At 46.7% G+C, this 19,133-nt stretch overlaps 1 non-coding gene across 1 annotated transcript; it reads left to right on the top strand.

Moving 5' to 3' along the window:
• The first annotated feature begins 14,109 nt into the window (after positions 1–14,109).
• Trnat-cgu (transfer RNA threonine (anticodon CGU)) lies at positions 14,110–14,181 on the top strand. The gene has a single exon. It is a non-coding gene; the product is annotated as a tRNA-Thr (tRNA).
• The last annotated feature ends 4,952 nt before the right edge of the window (positions 14,182–19,133 follow it).

Raw genomic sequence — 19,133 nt, 5'->3', positions numbered from 1 at the left:
GCGACGAGTTCGCGTCCTCGCCGGACCTCCAATAAAAGTTATTTCTCTCACTCACCATCTGATTATGAGGCACGCCGTAGTGGGGGACTCAGGATTAATTTCGGCCACCTGGGGTCCTTCAACGTGCACCTAAATCTAAGTACACGGGTGTTTTCTGCATTTCGCCCCCATCGGAATCAGGCCGCCGTGGCCGGGATTTGATCCCGCGACCTCGTGCTTAGCAGCCCAACACCATAACCAATAAGCAACCATCGTGGGTGAACCAAAGGTCATGGGTTTGAGTGCCTTTATTAACTATATCTTAATTAACTCTGCTTTAATTAACTTAGCCTTAATTAACACCAACGCCCGTGGGTTCGACTCCCCCTAATGGTCGTGGGTTCGAATGCCGTAATGAAATGTTTAGTAATTAATCATGTGCCTTAATTATATCTACCTTAATTAACTGTACCTTAAATAACTTCGCCTTAATTAACACCAAAGGTCATGGGCTTGAGTGCCTTAATAAACTCTATGTTAATTAACTGTGCCTTAGTTAACTTCGTCTTAATACCAACGGTCGTGGGTTCGATTCCCACCAATGGTCGTGGGTTCGAGTGCGTAATGAACTCAATCTTAGTTATAAGCTTTTTTACTTAACTTCGCCTTAACTCGCTCTGCCTTGTGTACTTAGATTACTTAGAACACTTTGAGGATTTAGAACACCCATGTATACTTACGTTTACGCGCACGTTAAAGGACCCCAGGTGGTCCAAATTATTCCAGAGTCCCCCACTACGGCGTGCCTCATAATTAGATCGTGATTTTTGGCAGGTAAAACCCCATAATTCTTTTGTTTTCGTTTCTTCGAGAAAGTCCACAAATGGACGTACTGCCCGTATTCGTGATGTTTCTGTTGACCACACATCCAAGAGTTTATCCAATGACAGCGGTCTCCTATCAGGAATCTGCAGGTTTTTTTTTTTTTTTTTTTTTTTTTTTTTTTTTTTTTTTTTTACAGCTTTTGGCGGCAAGCTGGGTATTTGCTACAGTGTAAGAGAACGACTTCTATTATTCAACGGATTCTTCCCATGAACATATTGGGCTATTAGCTTATCATATCCTGCATATAAAACACTTCGTGTAGGCTGTGCCAAGTGGTCATCTATGTAATACTGTTTCTATATTTGCGCCCAAATTACGAGACACACTTGGCTTAATAATGTGGCTCAAGGTACAACATCATTCCGGATAGACCAACTTATGAAGTTCACCATACCGATCAAAGTCAGCCACACTCACACGCCTTTTTTTAAAGCAGAGCTTTCTTTTCTTCTGACGTGCGTGACAGCCTACTCAGGTTATCATAGACATTGGCCGGGTGCGTTGTGTGCTGACACTAAGTTCACTCAGTTTCTGTGGTGCCGCGCAGCTTTCTTTCCTGTCAACAGTTCACCATGGCGAAAAAAATTGTGGGGTTTCACGTGCCAAAACCACCATCTGATTATGGGGCACGCCGTAGTGGGGGACTCCGGAATAATTTGGACCACCTGGGGTTTTTTAACGTGCACCTAAATCTAAGTACACGGGTGTTTTCGCATTTCGCCCCCATCGAAATGCGGCCGCCGTGGCCGGGATTTGATGCCGCGACCTCGTGCTTACCATGGCGAGTGTACTGTGCGAGTGTATACATTTTCTGAGCGCGCGGAAACTATAGGTGATCCCGGTGACTCTGACATGGCACATCCCTGGTAGCACATTTGGCTGGCATGAAGCTTGCGGCCCACCATAACTCGCTTCCAGTGACAACGATCAAAGTTAGGCCTGTAGCCTCAGTTCATTTAGGTATAATGTGCGTGAAAACTCGGTCTCGAGAAGGGATGTCTTTGGAGGAACGCGACACTGTCGAAACTTGGGTTTTTCCCGATGGCTAAGGGGCCTGCGCGTTATTTTCTGCTGACGAAAGCAAGAGAGGTGACGTTCATTCGGCTGACAACAAAACCACGGGCGAAGCTACTGTGGGTAATTACGTGACAAGCCACAAGCCGAGAAACGCGTTATTGCAGGAGGTCGGTAGGTGATCACCTGCAGGACGCAACGGCTTTTTATTTCTCGAAATCGCACTGATGCCCCAAGCATGCGATGACGCCGCGCCCTTGGTGACGGACGCGCGCCGTGTCCGATGAACGAGCGCGGCGACGCCCGCCTCCGCGCCTCGCCCCACGAAGTAGCTTCCCCGCAGCAGGACGCCTCAATGTCGCGCCCAGACTTGATGGCCATTACGCAAAGCGCTTCCGACGTGTCTGCGGGGGCTTTCCGTCATGCCTTTCGTCTCTTGACGTGTAGAATTCAATTTTCATCAGCATGCGGTTGTCGTTTGATGTATAGACAGACAGACATTCTGGCTTTAATAGAAACTGGAGACAGCGTGCCTGCATGCCTCGCATACCTCGTGCGATCGTACGAGCATACCTTGTACATCTGTAAGGGGCATGCGAGGCATTCACGTGCAGATGTATGGGGCTGTACGGTGACAGATGACACACACGCGCACTCACTCGCTCACGTATTAGCTCTTTCGGTCCCCTTGTATTAGGAACATTGTTGAATGCGATCGACATTTTGGCTACCGCGTTAAACACTAGAGCGTTCTAGTTTATCGCAACAAGCCGTTTCGAAGATCCTAAACAGCGCCCAGATACTTAGTCTAAAATACCGGGTGTTTCTTTTAATACGGAATTCTTTTTATACGGAACCCTTTTTATGCAAACTTCGCCGGGTTTCGTGACCGTGGGGGCTGCGGCCTGGCTCTTCTCTTGCCGAATAGGGCAACCAATTACACTGGAGCACACGCGCCGCTGGGTTCCTTGCATCACTACCAGATGGCGCTCACCTCCGGGCATCCGCGGAAGCGGCGGCGCCGGCCGTGCGGGGGTAAGAACAAAAAAGATTCAGAAACCTTGCCTTCGCGCATCCGCGGCAGCAGGCGGTGGCATTGCATTAGCCTCTCTACAATGCCTGAATAAAGCCTTTCGTGTCACTTTGTGCGGACATTCAATAAAGACGAACTCTTGTTTCGACTCTTTGTGCACTCGTCACAAAGCTTCGCTCTATATAGATTCCAACTCGTTGGATCTTCTGCATTTTTTAAGAAACTGTTTTACCTATGCCCCTGTCATATTTTTTTTTCTTCAGATAGGCTACGTAGCTAGGCAGACATTAAAGCCCGGCCCACATTCAGCGTTTTTACCGGCGTCTCCTGCCGCTTAGTCTCTCGGCGTCGTTGCATCAACGGCGCCGGAGAGGTCACCCAGCCACATGAGCCGCACGCAAACAGCGCTAGTCCAGCGTCGCACAGTGTGACCAGACAGACTTAACCAGAAGCAGTGTGCAATGTCATTCAAGTGAACTATGAGAACTGTTCCCGATTAAGGTTTTTAAGCCCTGTTTAATGTTCTGCGGCACACACACACACAGAAAAAAAAAGAAAAAAAAACATTCACGGCAGCGCGCTCGAAGGTACGAGCGGCTGCTTTCTGAGACGGCGCCGCCTCGCCCCCTGGCCGACTAGAGTTACTGTATATGCTACCCCGTAGGGAGCATATAGAGTAACTCTATCGCCGACGAGACACTGACGCCCCATGGTGGCACGCACGCCAACTGGTTGCTGCGAAAGTCTCTTGCAAAAGTTGCCAGCACAGCGGCCGCGGCCACGCGCTGATTGGTCGGCGCTCATCGAGCCGCTTCCGGCGGCGGCGCTGACGCCCAGATCTCTGGCGTGTCTTGAGCACGACGTTTCGGCTTGGCGCCTCCCTCAGCGTCGACGCTGAGCGACGCCGGGTGACGAAACGCCAGAAAACGCCGGGAAAAAACTTGGCTTGGCTAATTATCGAAAAAATGCCAAATAGTTTTTTTTCCACTTAAGGGCTCATTTTGTAAAGGCGAAATTAAAGCTGACGAGTAGTGAAGTCAGGTTTATTTAGCAGAAATCCTCAGACTAGCGCTACTTTCGAGATCATAATCATCCTAAACAGCTTATTTTCATGTCCACTACTGGACAAAGACCTCTCGCAACGATCTTCAATACCCCTGTCGTGCGCTACCTGGTTCCAAGTTTTGCCTGCAAATTTGCTCATTTCATCACCCCAGCCAACTTTCTGCCGGCCTCGGCTGCGCTTTCTTGGCTTGGCACCCATTCTGTTATCTACCCTACGCATTACATGGCCTGCCCAGCTCGCTTTTTTTCCTCTTAATGTCCACTAGAATATCGGCTACCCCCGTTTGCTCTCTGATCCACACCACTCTCATCCTGTCCCTAAAAGTTATACCTTACATTTTACGTTCCATTGCTCGTCGCTTAGTCCTTAAGTTCTGAGGCTTCTTTGTTAAACTCTGCTAAACTTTGTTAAACTCTAAAAAGTTTCTGCCAGATATGTTAGCTCCGGTAGAATGCAATAATTGTACACTTTTCTTTTCAACCACATTGGTAAGCTCGATTTGGTAATGCCTGCCGTATGCCATCCAACCCATTTTTATTCTTTAAGTTTCCTTCAATAGACCTTTTCATCGGGCGAGGAGGAAAGGGCGCGCGACGAGCCTTTCCTCCTCTCTGGCTTGTGCGAGCCGGCGCGGCGCGCCTTGAATGTGTTGCCGGTCGCGCGCTGCGGAACGATTTGGAGATGTTTTAGCTAATTCTGAGTGCAATTTACGGGATGTCAGTTCTTACGAGGTCGTCGGACAACCACTGTGTAGCCTTTAGGTGCATCAGTAGCTACGTATCTGGAAATTTCTCTTGGATGTGCAAGAACGCGACGCGCATCATCAGCCGCGGTGCGTGTATGTGTTGTGAACTATGTTGGATGTATCGGTTTTCACTCAACGAAGAGTTGTTGTGAAACATTTCCATCAGCCACCGGCATCGTTCTCACAAGGCTTCAGCAATACGCACTGACAACTGCACGGAATCAATACTTCTTTTTGGGCGAGTTGGTACATCTTGAAACTTTGGGTAACAGCGCAAACAGACGACCACAAGAAGGGAGACACGTACACACAGGCACTGACTAACAACTGCTTTTATTGTGAAGGATAGCACACCTTATATATGCCAGAGTGAAGCAAGGGAAAGGGGAAAAACATAACAAGGGTAAATTTGGGCCAACAACGCGAGCGCAATGCAGCCAACCAAGCGCAACCAAGACACAAACAATTTTTCTTTCCAATCTGAACCCCCGATAGCCGCATCCAGAAGATAAAATTCAGCATCGAAGAGAGCAAGGGAAGAGGTGCTGAAGCACTTGCTACCGAACTTTCTAATGTGGTAGGCTTCCAAGCTGATGCGCGCGGTCTTGTCACTACTCTTTCCTAGAATCGTCGTCTCTTTTAACCGGGCCACACAATCAGTGCACTTGCTAACGTGCGCAACTATATGTGCGTATTTGTCCTCTCGTTTTTTCAGTTTTAGAGCGTGTTCCCCTAAACGGTCATTGACACAGCGACCAGTTTCGCCAACGTAAAACATCCCACAAGACATGGGAATGCATTACACAACTCCAGTGGAACATTTAACGAACGGCGGTTGGTGGTTCTTCTGGCATCCACGTTTACTGGTGCTGCAGATACGTGGGCACAACTTTCCCAGCTTGTTTGGGGCAGAAAAACAAATTGGCATGCCGTGCCTACTTTCCACCTTCTTCAGATTGTGGGAGAGTTAATGGATGTAGGGGACCACCTCAGGTCTATGTGCCTTTCGGTGATCCTCCGCCGTTGTACTTCCCGTTCCACGCTTGAATTTTTGAAGGAGGGTTTCAGAAACAGCAGTCAAGACCGAGACGGGGAACCCTGCAGCCAGAAGAACCACCAACCGCCGTTCGTTAAATGTTCCACTGCAGTGGTGTATTGCATTCTCATGTCTTGTGGGATGTTTTACGTCGGTGAAACTGGTCGCTGTGTCAATGACCATTTAGGGGAACACGCTCTAAAACTGAAAAAAACGAGAGGACAAATACGCACATATAGTTGTGCACGTTAGCAAGTGCGCTGATTGTGTGGCCCGGTTAAAAGAGACGACGATTCTAGGAAAGAGTAGTGACAGGACCACGCGCATCAGCTTGGAAGCCTACCACATTAGAAAGTTCGGTAGCAAGTGCTTCAGCACCCCTTCCCTTGCTCTCTTCGATGCTGAATTTTATCTTCTGGATGCGGCTATCGGGGGTTCAGATTAGAAAGAAAAATTGTTTGTGTCTTGTTGCGCTTGGTTGGCTGCATTACGCTTGCGTTGTTGACACGAATTGACCCTTGTTATGTTTTCCCCTTTCCCTTGCTTCACTCTGGCATATATAAGGTGTGCTATTCTTCACAATAAAAGCAGTTGTTAGTCAGTGCCTGTGTGTACGTGTCTCCCTTCTTGTGGTCGTCTGTTTGCGCTGTTACCCAAAGTTTCAACTGCACGGAAGCTGAAGAATGTGCCATAGCCCTCGCCATCAGCGCTCAACCCCCAGATAAGATCATATATATTATTACAGATTCCTAACAAGCATGTCGAAACTACGCACAAGGACGGATTTCACCGATCGCTCATAAAATGCTACACAATAAGCAAAATATTCCACTAGTTCAGCTGGTCTGGACACCTGGGCATGCGTCTCTCCCTGGCAATGAGCGCGTTCATGCGACAGCCCGAGGCCTAACCCTCCAGGCACCAGTGGAAGGCCAGTCCAACCCAGACAAGGTGGAAACGATACCGCTTACATACACGCATATACTACAACACCACAGACTATCCCGTAGAACATTCCCTCCACCACATGTGAAGCTAAACCGTGCAGATGCAGCCGCTTGGCGCCAGCTCCAAACTAATACGTTCCCCAGCCTTGCTCTCCGCCACACTTTTTACCCTAGCCAGTACCCCAAAAAATGTTCTTTCTGTGGTGGACACCCAAACCTCTACCATTCTACATGGGAATGCTCCAAACCACCCGGCTTACCTAGAATACCCAACGCCTCCCCATCCCACTGGGAAGCCGCTCTTTCCAGCAAAGCCTTCGACGACCAGCGATACCTGATCGACCGGGCCAGCCGGATAGCAGCAGCAAATGGGGCCCTGGACTGAGGGCTCCACCCCCTAGGACTTCGTTGCAAAACACCAAATAAAGTATTCTACTACTACTAATACTACTACTACTACTACTACTACTACTACTACTACTACTACTACTACTACTACTGCTACTACTACTACTACTACTACTACTACTACTACTACTACTACTACTACTACTACTACTACTACTACTACTACTACTACTACTACTACTACTACTACGCATTTTAAGTCTAGTCACTATGTCTACGTCAGCCTCCTGCAAGAGGCCGAAGGCATTGCTCAATACAGCGAGCACTGCGGTTGGCAAACCAACATGATACACACAATCGCTTCGTGCTTAGATCGGCATTGCCTTTTTTGCCCTCTAAGGCACAATATACAAGGGGGTTCGAATAAAGAGAATCCAACAGCTATATGTAAGTACACAATTTCCGTAACGTGGGTGAATGCATCGTAAATGACTGAAATGAGGAGACTGAAAAAAAAAAGTTCATATGTCCGCCTTTTGCGGCAAAATAAAACAGAACACGGGATAACGACGCAATAAGACTCCGCATGGACGTGCCGCATGCTTGGACCACTTGGACCATACGCCATATAGAACAAACAGATCTATAACACAGTATTTAGTACTGACTCGGGCGCTCGCAGTCTGCAGCTGGTCGTTCGACCACTCGAAAAGTGTGATTCACACTCTACGGTATGCGGTTATTATTAACCAAACTATTTTATTTGTGTGCGGAAACATTTTCAGCAAACAAGGCAGTCGCCCAGTGTATCTACACATAACATCTTGAGCGCTTGTCAAAGAAAACAGCACGACTTATTCTCCAGCAGAACGGTACCCACGCTGTTAGGATCATCAAATGCTTCGTAACTATACTCGTTGCAGCTAAACCAGACCTTAGAATCACAGTGCTGTAAATGCTGCAGTAAGATAACATTCGTGAAACGAATTTTCACAAATACCTAACTGATATCCGAGGCTGATTGCAAGCTCAAACAAACGCGCGCACCTCGCGCTGGGTGCTCCGTCCGCCCTAACACCAGCAGTTACTCCAGCCACTTAATTACTTCAGACTTAAATTCCTTCACTACGCCTCACAGGACCATTCCCCACGTAGAAGACATCATTTCATGCTAAATAGACCGCGCGAGTGCGAAAAAATCCACCAGAAACTGCCGCCGAGCGTATACCACAGCGTACAACACGGGCGTTCGCCCAAGCCAGCATGCCAACTGCCCATAGATGGCGCCACTGCCTACGCAATTGCGGCGCCCGTGAAAAAACGGTCTATGGAACAGGATCCCTTGTGAGTAATTCACCTACATAAACGTACTCCGGCACAGATTATATAGGCTGACTGCCGATCACGAATTCTTAATCTTCTGTTACCAGGCTAATATTACTTTTGTATTCTCGATATTAATCTTCAATCCTACTGCAACGCTTTCTCGATTAAGTTCCTCAATCACTTGTTTATACGAGAAGAAAGCGAACCGAATTTTTATTAATCATATCATAAGAAGTCAACAAACATTAACACCAAGGACAACATAGGGGAAATTACTTGTACTTTACTAATTGAATTAAAGAAATGATAAATTAATGGAAAATGAAAATGGATGAAAAAACAACTGTCCGCAGGTGGGGAACGAACCCATGTCTTCGCATTACGCGTGCGATGCTCTCACCATTGAGCTACCGCGGAACCGTTTTCCCATCCACTTACTGGGGTATTTATGTTTTTACAACTAGAACTCACCCTGTGAGTGTTAGCCAACGCCACCACTAGAGTGTACTAGACAATGGTCGAGTGGGCCGAACGGCGCTCTGCCGCTGAGGCGCCGCGTGTGGAAAAATTATGCGAGGGCGCTGCGAGCGAACTGGATTGGGGCGGAGACGCGCTCCACGGCATATTCAACGTACTTTCGCTGCGGGCGCCGAGGCCGATTGCTCATAGTACGCTCTTAAAATAGTGCTTTATTTCAACTGCAAATTTATGTCTACACCATTTTGCCAAACATACATATTTGAGGCAAGGATTATACAACGCGACGTCTTCAATTTTGCTGTCGTTGTCAAGCGCGTCGTCTGCTAGCGAGCGCGGGAAGCCCAGTTTTTCTCGCAGAACCTCTGTGCAGTACATTTTTTTAAATGTTTTAGTTGCTTCGGTGTGCCCATGACTCTTGACGACCAGTACCAAATGTAGTTTTAGCCAGGTGAACTGCTGTTTTTACCACTGTCCTCTAAAAGTAACTGGTATCTCCGCACCATGAAGGCTAGCTACGTTGAAAACTTTATTATTGATACCGTGTCATTTTACGCGCGCTTCTTGTTGCTGGATATTGATCAGGGACAATGATCGAAGAAAACAATATTAGAGTGAAATAAACCAGGCTTATTAACTGCATGGCGCGAAGAATGACCAATGTGTTTCTAGGTAATTAAATCAAAGGGTACATAGACAATATATTCACGATATATATGTAAGGGAAAAAATAACAAATCTTCTAAATGCAATAATTGAAAAAGTGAGAACTCCCGACCGGAATAGGCGCACGTGTTTGCAGTAACAAACACACTTACTAGTGAATACTGCAAATAAAACTCGCATTCGCAGAAATAATATTCATAGCAGGCAAAACCATCTTTATATATATATATATATATATATATATATATATATATATATATATATATATATATATATATGTGTGTGTGTGTGTGTGTGTGTGTGTGTGTGTGTGTGTGTGTGTGTGTGTGTGTGTGTGTGTGTGTGTGTGCGTGTGCGTGTGCGTGTGCGTGTGTGTGTGTGTGTGTGTGTGTGTGTGTGTGTGTGTGTGTGTGTGTGTGTGTGTGTGTGTGTGTGTGTGGTGTGTGTGTGTGTGTGTGTGTGTGTGTGTGTGTGTGTGTGTGTGTGTGTGCGCGATGCCGAATAGTGGTTTCCGTTCGAATGCGTTACATTCGAACGGAAACGACTATTGCGCAGAGGCGCAGTTCCTGAGAGAATTGACGGACGGGTGGTAATAAGTCCTGCTTAACAAGTTCCTAGCTCTCAATCAATATAAACGCCCCGTTTTAGGCCAGCCTGTAAATCTGCTAACTTGATTCAGAGAAGGATTTTTGACAGCCTCAACGTGTTTTCAACCCATTAAAACTGAGTGCCCCGTGTGGTGCCACACTTATCTTCTTCAACGAACGCAACAGATCTCCACATATCTCTACGTGTATCTGAGACATGCCGTTCCTTTAATTGTTTCATTATGGTCGTTATGATAGTGCACCGAATAACTGATAGTGCACCGAATGTAGGATAAGCGTAACATGTTTTTCTCGGAAATCAGACTCGAGAATAATTTATGTTGTTGACACCCCCAGGAATAAGCCGAAGAACGCAGCCACCTGCTTTTTTATTTTTTTAATATAAGCAAATTCTTCGGTTTTACGTGGCAAAACCACGATATGATTAAGGCACCCGGTTTATATAGTTTTTGCCACCTGGGGTTCTTTAACGTGCACCTAAATAGAAGTACACGAGTCTTTTTCCATTTCGTTCCCATCGAATTCCACGACCTGGATTGAACCCGCGTGTTTAAGACCGTATCCACTATACTATATAGCCACTAATTAGGCTACCGCGCAGGCTTTCTTTTCTTTTTCTTTTTTTTGAAGTATCGACTGGAAAAAAAAATCCACGTACGGCTTACGGCCAAATATTAGCATATAGAATGGCCACTTTAGGCTATGGGACCAAATATCTTTGTACGCATTTTTATATTATTGTCTAATAAAATTCCCCTCTGATTTGATTTAATTACCTAAAACCGTTTTCGGCGCTCGAGGTCCGACTGCAATAAATGACCCCTTACCATTACTCCGCATTCTGTTACGCGAGAAAGGCGAAAATTTGAATGAAATGCTGCGCCGCGGCTTTTTTTTTTTTTTTTTTCTATAACAATACTTTCCGTAAATCTGAGGGCAAGGCGCCGGATGCATGCAGCTATGTTTTATTTGTTTCAAGCGGCAAGCAGGAAGGTTGCATATCTTTCTCCTTCTGCGTTTCGCAGGACCTACTGATGAAAAACTTTATGTGCACAATACACATGAAAGATATATGCTGCTTGAAGAACGAGAAAGATATTTTTTCTCCGAAGGGAACCGTACAATAACATAGTACAATGAAAGCCGACACTGCGGCCGCAATGCACGCGCAATGACCGAGCGGTATTAAAAAATAATAAAAAATAAATAAAGAAGAGAAAGAAAGTAATTTATTATTAAGGCATAAATGCATGTCATATGCAATTATGAACCCCATTTGAGCGGTCTGAGCGCAAATACCAGAGCGCGAAGTAGTACGAATGACCCTGCCGAGCAGTATCGCCAGCAGTTTCCAACGGCGCGACCTTGATGCGGCCCAATCCACTTCGACCGCAGCGCCGCACCAGTATTTTTCCACGTCGGGCGCCTCACGGCAAAGCATGCGCCGCCCCAGCCGGTCGTCCCACTCGACCATATTCTAGTACACTCTAGCCACCACTCACAAACCTAGGGGCGGATGTGGAACATCCTTTCTGCCGCAGGCGTCACGAGCACGTGATCTTTTTGGGTGATGGCAACTGGGGATTAAACCCACATATGCTACCTCAAGGCATCAATGTTGCCGGATTCGAAACCCTGCGGATTCGAAACAATGTTGCCGGATTCGAACGAGAAGAAAGCGAACCGAGGGGCCCGATTTTTATTAATCATATCATAAGAAGCCAACAAATATTAACACCAAGGACCCATGGCTTCTTGTGATATGTGATATCTTATGATAACACACCCAGGGTTAGTTCTAGTTCTAAAAACATAAATACCCCAGAAAGTGAATGGTAAAACGGTTCCGCGGTAGCTCAATGGTGAGAGCATCGCACGCGTAATGCGAAGACGTGGGTTCGTTCCCCACCTGCGGACAGTTGTTTTTCATCCATTTTCATTTTCCATTAATTTATCATTTCTTTAATTCAATTAGTAAAGTACAAGTAATTTCCCCTATGTCGTCCTTGGTGATAATGTTTGTTGGTTTCAATCACTTGTTGCAATTCGTCCCCAGCGTTGCTGAAAAGGACGTCATCTGCAAACTGAAGGGTTGTTGAAATATTGATTTTCACTCATAATCCTTCCCAGTCTAATATCTTGAATACTTATTCCAAACATGCAGTGAATAGCATCGGAGAGATTGGCTCCTTGCCTGGCCCCTTTCGTGAGAGGTATTTTTCTACTTTTAACCCTGAGAAGCAACGTAGCTGTAGAGTCTTTGAAGATATTTGCCAAGATGTTCACGTATGCTTCCAGTACTCCTTTATTGCGCAATGCCTCCATGACTTCTGGTATCTCTACTGAATCAAATCTCCTTTCATAATTTATGAAAGCCATATACAGTAGTTGGTTGTACTGCGCAGATTTCTCAATTAGCTGATTGATGACATGGATGTGATCCATCGTAGTATATCCCTTCCTGAAGCCAGCCTGTTCTCTTGGTTGATTGAAGTCAAGTGTTGCCCTGCTTATACTGAAAACTATCTTGGTGAATATTTTATACAATACTGAAAGCAAGCTAATGCGTCTGTAATTATTCAATTCTTTAACGTCTCCCTTCTTATGGATTACTATAACGTTGGCATTCTTCCAGCTCTCTGGTACACTTGAAGTCTATAATACCTCACGTATAAGTGGTACACTTATACGTGAGGTATCGCGTATAAAGGGCCGCAAGCTTATCAAGCATGATATCTCCTCCATCTTTTACTAAATAGACTGTTATTCCATCTTCTCCAGCCGCTTTTCCCCGGGTCATGTCTTGCAAGGCCCACCTAACTCCATCGCTAGTTACAATAAGAGCCTCTGTATCCTGTTCATCCCTACTTCGAATGAAGTTCGCGTGGCTGTTCTGGGTGCTGTACAGGTCAGTATAGAATTCTTCTGCTGGTTTTACTTATGATGAAAATGGTTGATGACATTGCCCTTCTTACCTTTCAGTGCATACATCTTGCCTTGTCCTATGCCAAGTTTTCTTCTCACTGATTTCATGTTGCACTCAATTCTTACTGCTTCCTCAACCTTTCCGACGTTATGATTTCGAGTATCCCTTACTTTCTTCTTGTTGGTCAGTTTTGACAGTTCAGCGAATTCTATCTGATCCCTCGAGTTAAACACTTTCATTCTTAGTAATTTCTTTGTTAGGTTCTTTGTTGCGTTGGAGGTATGCGACCTTAAAAATGTGCTACGAAATACATTGGCGTTCCAGTTCGCAGTTTCTTAACAGCGTGCCTCCAAAACCTTCGGGTTGATCTGAACGGGAATGCCGAGGCATTGAGCAGAGCACGAGGGTGCGTTCACTTCCTGTTCTTCTTTCTTCTTCGTGTTGTTTTTTCTTTTTTTTTTTTTTCCCAGCCAGACGACCAGCGCGTCTCTCGCGTCTCGGAAGCATTCTGCTGATAACCGTTCCTGCGCGGGGCACGCATGCGCGTCGATACCGTGACAGCACTGCGGTGGTGGGGCCAGCTGCGGCACGATTGCGCCTAGAGCGTACGTATGATTGCGACATCGAAATAAGAGAAACGCCTGGCACGGAATGTTGGTCTGCAGGCTTTCGTGTTGAAGTTAAGCTCTTATGAGCGCTTGAATACTAACGAGGTCATTTATCCGAACCTTGTGCTTCGAAGGCGTTGGTACAAGTAGTCCAATTGAGTAGTGTACCTTCTGTACAAGTAACTGGCCGTCAATTCAAGTTTGACCCTGCGAGTCTTTTTGCTGTCCGATTCTGCTTAATGTATCTAACCGTGCTGCATAGTCGCCGTATTTTGCCTCATTTCTTGTCCAGAAGATCTCGAACTGGGAGCGCGCCGAATGTGGAAAGAATTGAAGTCAGGCAAGGAATAAACAAAAGAAATGGGGAAAACAAGAACAAAAACATGTAAAAAAAAACACCAGCCTACTTTTTTTCCTTCGGCACGGGAAGGTTCGTGCCACGTGCGCCGCTATAGCTCAGTGGTAGAGCACTGGTCTCGTAAACCAGGGGTCGTGAGTTCAAACCTCACTGGCGGCAGTGCTTTTTTTTTTTTGTCTTTATTCCTTTATTTTTTCAGTGCGTAGACAATCAAACGTAAATTCAATATTTAAAAATGCTAAATATTTGCTATAGCAATGAATAAACCTAGTAAACAGGGCCACTATAGTCCCCGATCGAGATACCGTCTTCTGACACACTCTAAGCGATGTGGCCGTATGACAGTGAATACAGTGGCAGTTTTTGTAATGAATCTTGGAATTGGGCAACACAGTCAAACGCTGACATGCTGGTGATATTTGCATCACAGTCCAACACTGCCTGAAGCAGGGCAGTCATTGTGTTGTGCGGTGAAGTGACGGTACGGAACCATGCCAAGCGTACGATACAGGGGACAAATTTACAAATTGATACCTTATTGCTAGAAACGAAAAAATTTAATGAGATAACAACGGAAATGGAACGCTCACAAATATGGTATCTAATGCACTTTGTGTCATAGTTTTACTTTTCAGAAAATACCTGCAATGTCGTGCACGACGCGCACAAAAATTTCATTGGGAAGGCCCTGCGTCCAGCTCTATGGCGCAGATTAGTAACAAAACATAAAAAAGGAGAAGAAAGAAAAGGTAATTGTTTTGCAAGGAAAAAACGAAGAAAAAAACCGTTAATTTGGAAACTTTTTGTCCGATATTTTCGCTCTTTACGAATCAGTTTGTCTTTCCGTCTAATATAAAGACCGCACGTGTGATTCTGTTACATAGCAAATATTGCAAAGTTAAGTTTTACGGACTTTTTAAAAATCACTTCTGGCAGGTAGCATAATTCTTATCGTTGAATTGGGTTATTCGAAGAGGCGGACATTAGTAGCACGAGAAATCGAAACACATATTCAACGAATTAAAAAATAACTAATTAACTTTTTATTTAATTAACTAAGTAATGAACTTCTTAGTTAATTACTTTACGATACATATTGCAATTGACGAATTGTAGCTGGTGAGTTTGCAAAGACACATCCATTTGAAATGAATTTCCAGGATGACACCAGTTTCGAGATATTATTTCCCAAAGTGTGGGACGAAATACATAGGCGTTACAGTTACTTTCGTGCTTCAATGTATAAAACAGCATTTTTACGGCGAGTTAGATGGCACATATCTCCCAACTGGTGTCATTCTGGAAAGTCATTCCAAGTGGATACGCCTGACAAGCTCACCGGATACAATTCGCATTTTGCAGTATGTGTTATAAAGTAATTACCGTACTTTCCGCTGTATAACACGCGTTTTTTCTTAATTTTTCGGCGGTTTGTCTTAGAACGGTGCGACTTATGTACGTTTTTTTTTTCCGGAAAAACTGCCGTCAAAATCGGATTCGATGTTATGGCCACGCGAAGCTCACTGCTTGAATTAATTGCTACAGGTTCTGTGCACGCTATCGAGGTGGCGGGTACGTTCGTCTCGTGATCGAGTTCCCGAGCATCGTGCGAGAAAGACGGAGCAGCAACGCAAGCGGCGGCAGGCCAACCCCGAATTCGTCACATCTGCAAATCGCTGTCAAGATACGGCGCGCGCCGCTGCGCAAACTACGCAGTTGCTACCAGAGTACAAGCCCCCCACTCCCTCCCTCCCGCGCTGCCTTCCCGCTTTCCTTCCTTGTGCGCGATTCCGCTCACCGTCGGACGCTCTCATGCACTCGCACATACAGCATATGGCGCGCGAGGACGATGTTATCGCCCGGAACATCGCGGCAGAAACCACGACGGCAGAAATGCGCCTGGAGTGGAAATATATGGCCCCGCGTTCACGGAGTGAAACGTCACTGTAACAGTTTTTTTTTTTTTTTTTTTGTATCGCCGAACGAACAGGTGCTTCTTATACGTTTTTTTTTTTTTTCGGAAAAACTGCTGTTTTGAGGGGGGTGCGTCTTATACAAAGGCGCGACTTATAGACCAGAAAATACGGTATAAGAAGTTAATTAGTGAATTTTTTATTAGTGTAATATGTGTTTCGATTTCTCGTGCTACTAATGTCCGCCTCATCGAATAACCCAGCTCAATGATAAGAATTATGCTACTTGAGACGGGTGATTTCTAAAGATTCCGTGAAACTTAAAAATGTGCACCCTGTATATGCGAGCATGCATGCAAAACCTGTGTTTGATAGATGGGTTGTAGATTAATTGAGTACAAATCTTTTATAGAAGCTAGTTGGACATATGGTGTGTTAGATGTCTACAATAGTAGCTGGGAGTTTCATCGGTAACAGTAGTGCACCCAGGATCTCTGCCAGGGTGGGGGGGTTGACAGTTTGTCTTAGTTTGCCAATACCATCTAAATAGCACTGATTTCAATTTCTGCACGGGAAATTGTAAAAAGCAAATGCGCTTTTTGCGCAAGTTTGCGAGTGAGCAAACGATTGCGCGTCCTACATCTTAGTTGTAGTACTCAAAGGCGCAAGGAAAGAAAAGGGGTTAAACAAAAGGGGGAGTTAAGTCGGCCTCAGGGGGGGGGGGGGGGGGGGTTACAACTCCCCCCGTCGGTGCGCCACTGATCGGTAATATCTATACTAACCAATCGGTATTATTGTGTAACAGAACGCCGTACAGAGGTTATACTTCTGGGCCCCCGTGTACTTATCTGTTTTATATCGTCTGCATGTATAGGGGAGCCATATAAAATTTATGTACCCTTGTGTGAAAAAATGGACCTCTAATGCGGGCGAAATGAAATCCTAGACAATTAAGTGAAATATTCAGCTGAAAGCATGCACACATATGTATGGAATGCCAGTAGCCTTTGTTCGGCAACCGCTATCGAGAAACACGGCTTCACGCATTGTGTAACGCAACCAGACGAGCCCGTTGCGCCCGTCTGGGTGCACAAAGAGAGGCACGTGCAGAGGCTTAACTCTCGTATGAGATCGAGGCATGTGCGCATTCTTCGCTGTCTTCGACGTCCAGAAACGATGGCTCGATAGCACAGCTACGCTGTCGGCAGAGGATCAAGAGGACAGACAACGCGTCTTGTGGCGGTGCCGACGGGACTGTGAGACCCCGCGCGCGCCGGGTGTTCCTTGCGTGGGGTGTCGGTTGACCCTCGATCGTTTGTCGGCTCACATACCGTCGGGAAGGGATACCTTCATCACCTGACGTCCATATAAGCAAGTGGCGCGTTGACCTGCCTTTCAGTGGGCATGGAAACAGTGCGGTTCGCACAGCTTCTAATCACCGTCTTTTCGCCATGCAGATATTGCTAACGCTCCTGATCGCCTGTTCATCGGCTGCGCACGGTTATGCATCACGTGTTCCCATGACGTGGCCGCCAATGCAAATCCCGGATTGCGGACATGACCAAGAACTTTTCTACAGCGTGGCTGCGACTACAAGGCTCGTCTTCGGGCTTCCATCCGCATCGACTTCGCCAACAGCGCCTGACGTCCAATAAGCAAGTGGCGCGTTGACCTGCCTTTCAGTGGGCATGGAAACAGTGCGCTTCGCACAGCTTCTAATCACCGTCTTTTCGCCATGCAGATATTGCTAACGCTCCTGATCGCCTGTTCATCGGCTGCGCACGGTTATGCATCACGTGTTCCCATGACGTGGCCGCCAATGCAAATCCCGGATTGCGGACATGACCAAGAACTTTTCTACAGCGTGGCTGCGACTACAAGGCTCGTCTTCGGGCTTCCATCCGCATCGACTTCGCCAACAGCGCCTGACGTCCATATAAGCAAGTGGCGCGTTGACCTGCCTTCAGTGGGCATGGAAACAGTGCGCTTCGCACAGCTTCTAATCACCGTCTTTTCGCCATGCAGATATTGCTAACGCTCCTGATCGCCTGTTCATCGGCTGCGCACGGTTATGCATCACGTGTTCCCATGACGTGGCCGCCAATGCAAATCCCGGATTGCGGACATGACCAAGAACTTTTCTACAGCGTGGCTGCGACTACAAGGCTCGTCTTCGGGCTTCCATCCGCATCGACTTCGCCAACAGCGCCTGACGTCCATATAAGCAAGTGGCGCGTTGACCTGCCTTTCAGTGGGCATGGAAACAGTGCGGTTCGCACAGCTTCTAATCACCGTCTTTTCGCCATGCAGATATTGCTAACGCTCCTGATCGCCTGTTCATCGGCTGCGCACGGTTATGCATCACGTGTTCCCATGACGTGGCCGCCAATGCAAATCCCGGATTGCGGACATGACCAAGAACTTTTCTACAGCGTGGCTGCGACTACAAGGCTCGTCTTCGGGCTTCCATCCGCATCGACTTCGCCAACAGCGCCTGACGTCCATATAAGCAAGTGGCGCGTTGACCTGCCTTTCAGTGGGCATGGAAACAGTGCGCTTCGCACAGCTTCTAATCACCGTCTTTTCGCCATGCAGATATTGCTAACGCTCCTGATCGCCTGTTCATCGGCTGCGCACGGTTATGCATCACGTGTTCCCATGACGTGGCCGCCAATGCAAATCCCGGATTGCGGACATGACCAAGAACTTTTCTACAGCGTGGCTGCGACTACAAGGCTCGTCTTCGGGCTTCCATCCGCATCGACTTCGCCAACAGCGCCTGACGTCCATATAAGCAAGTGGCGCGTTGACCTGCCTTTCAGTGGGCATGGAAACAGTGCGCTTCGCACAGCTTCTAATCACCGTCTTTTCGCCATGCAGATATTGCTAACGCTCCTGATCGCCTGTTCATCGGCTGCGCACGGTTATGCATCACGTGTTCCCATGACGTGGCCGCCAATGCAAATCCCGGATTGCGGACATGACCAAGAACTTTTCTACAGCGTGGCTGCGACTACAAGGCTCGTCTTCGGGCTTCCATCCGCATCGACTTCGCCAACAGCGCCTGACGTCCATATAAGCAAGTGGCGCGTTGACCTGCCTTTCAGTGGGCATGGAAACAGTGCGCTTCGCACAGCTTCTAATCACCGTCTTTTCGCCATGCAGATATTGCTAACGCTCCTGATCGCCTGTTTCATA

The sequence above is a fragment of the Dermacentor silvarum genome, chromosome 1 (assembly GCF_013339745.2).
Source record: "Dermacentor silvarum isolate Dsil-2018 chromosome 1, BIME_Dsil_1.4, whole genome shotgun sequence".
NCBI classification, from domain to species: domain Eukaryota; kingdom Metazoa; phylum Arthropoda; class Arachnida; order Ixodida; family Ixodidae; genus Dermacentor; species Dermacentor silvarum.
Note: the sequence above shows the minus strand (reverse complement) of the source record. Positions and strands in the feature narration are given on the sequence as shown.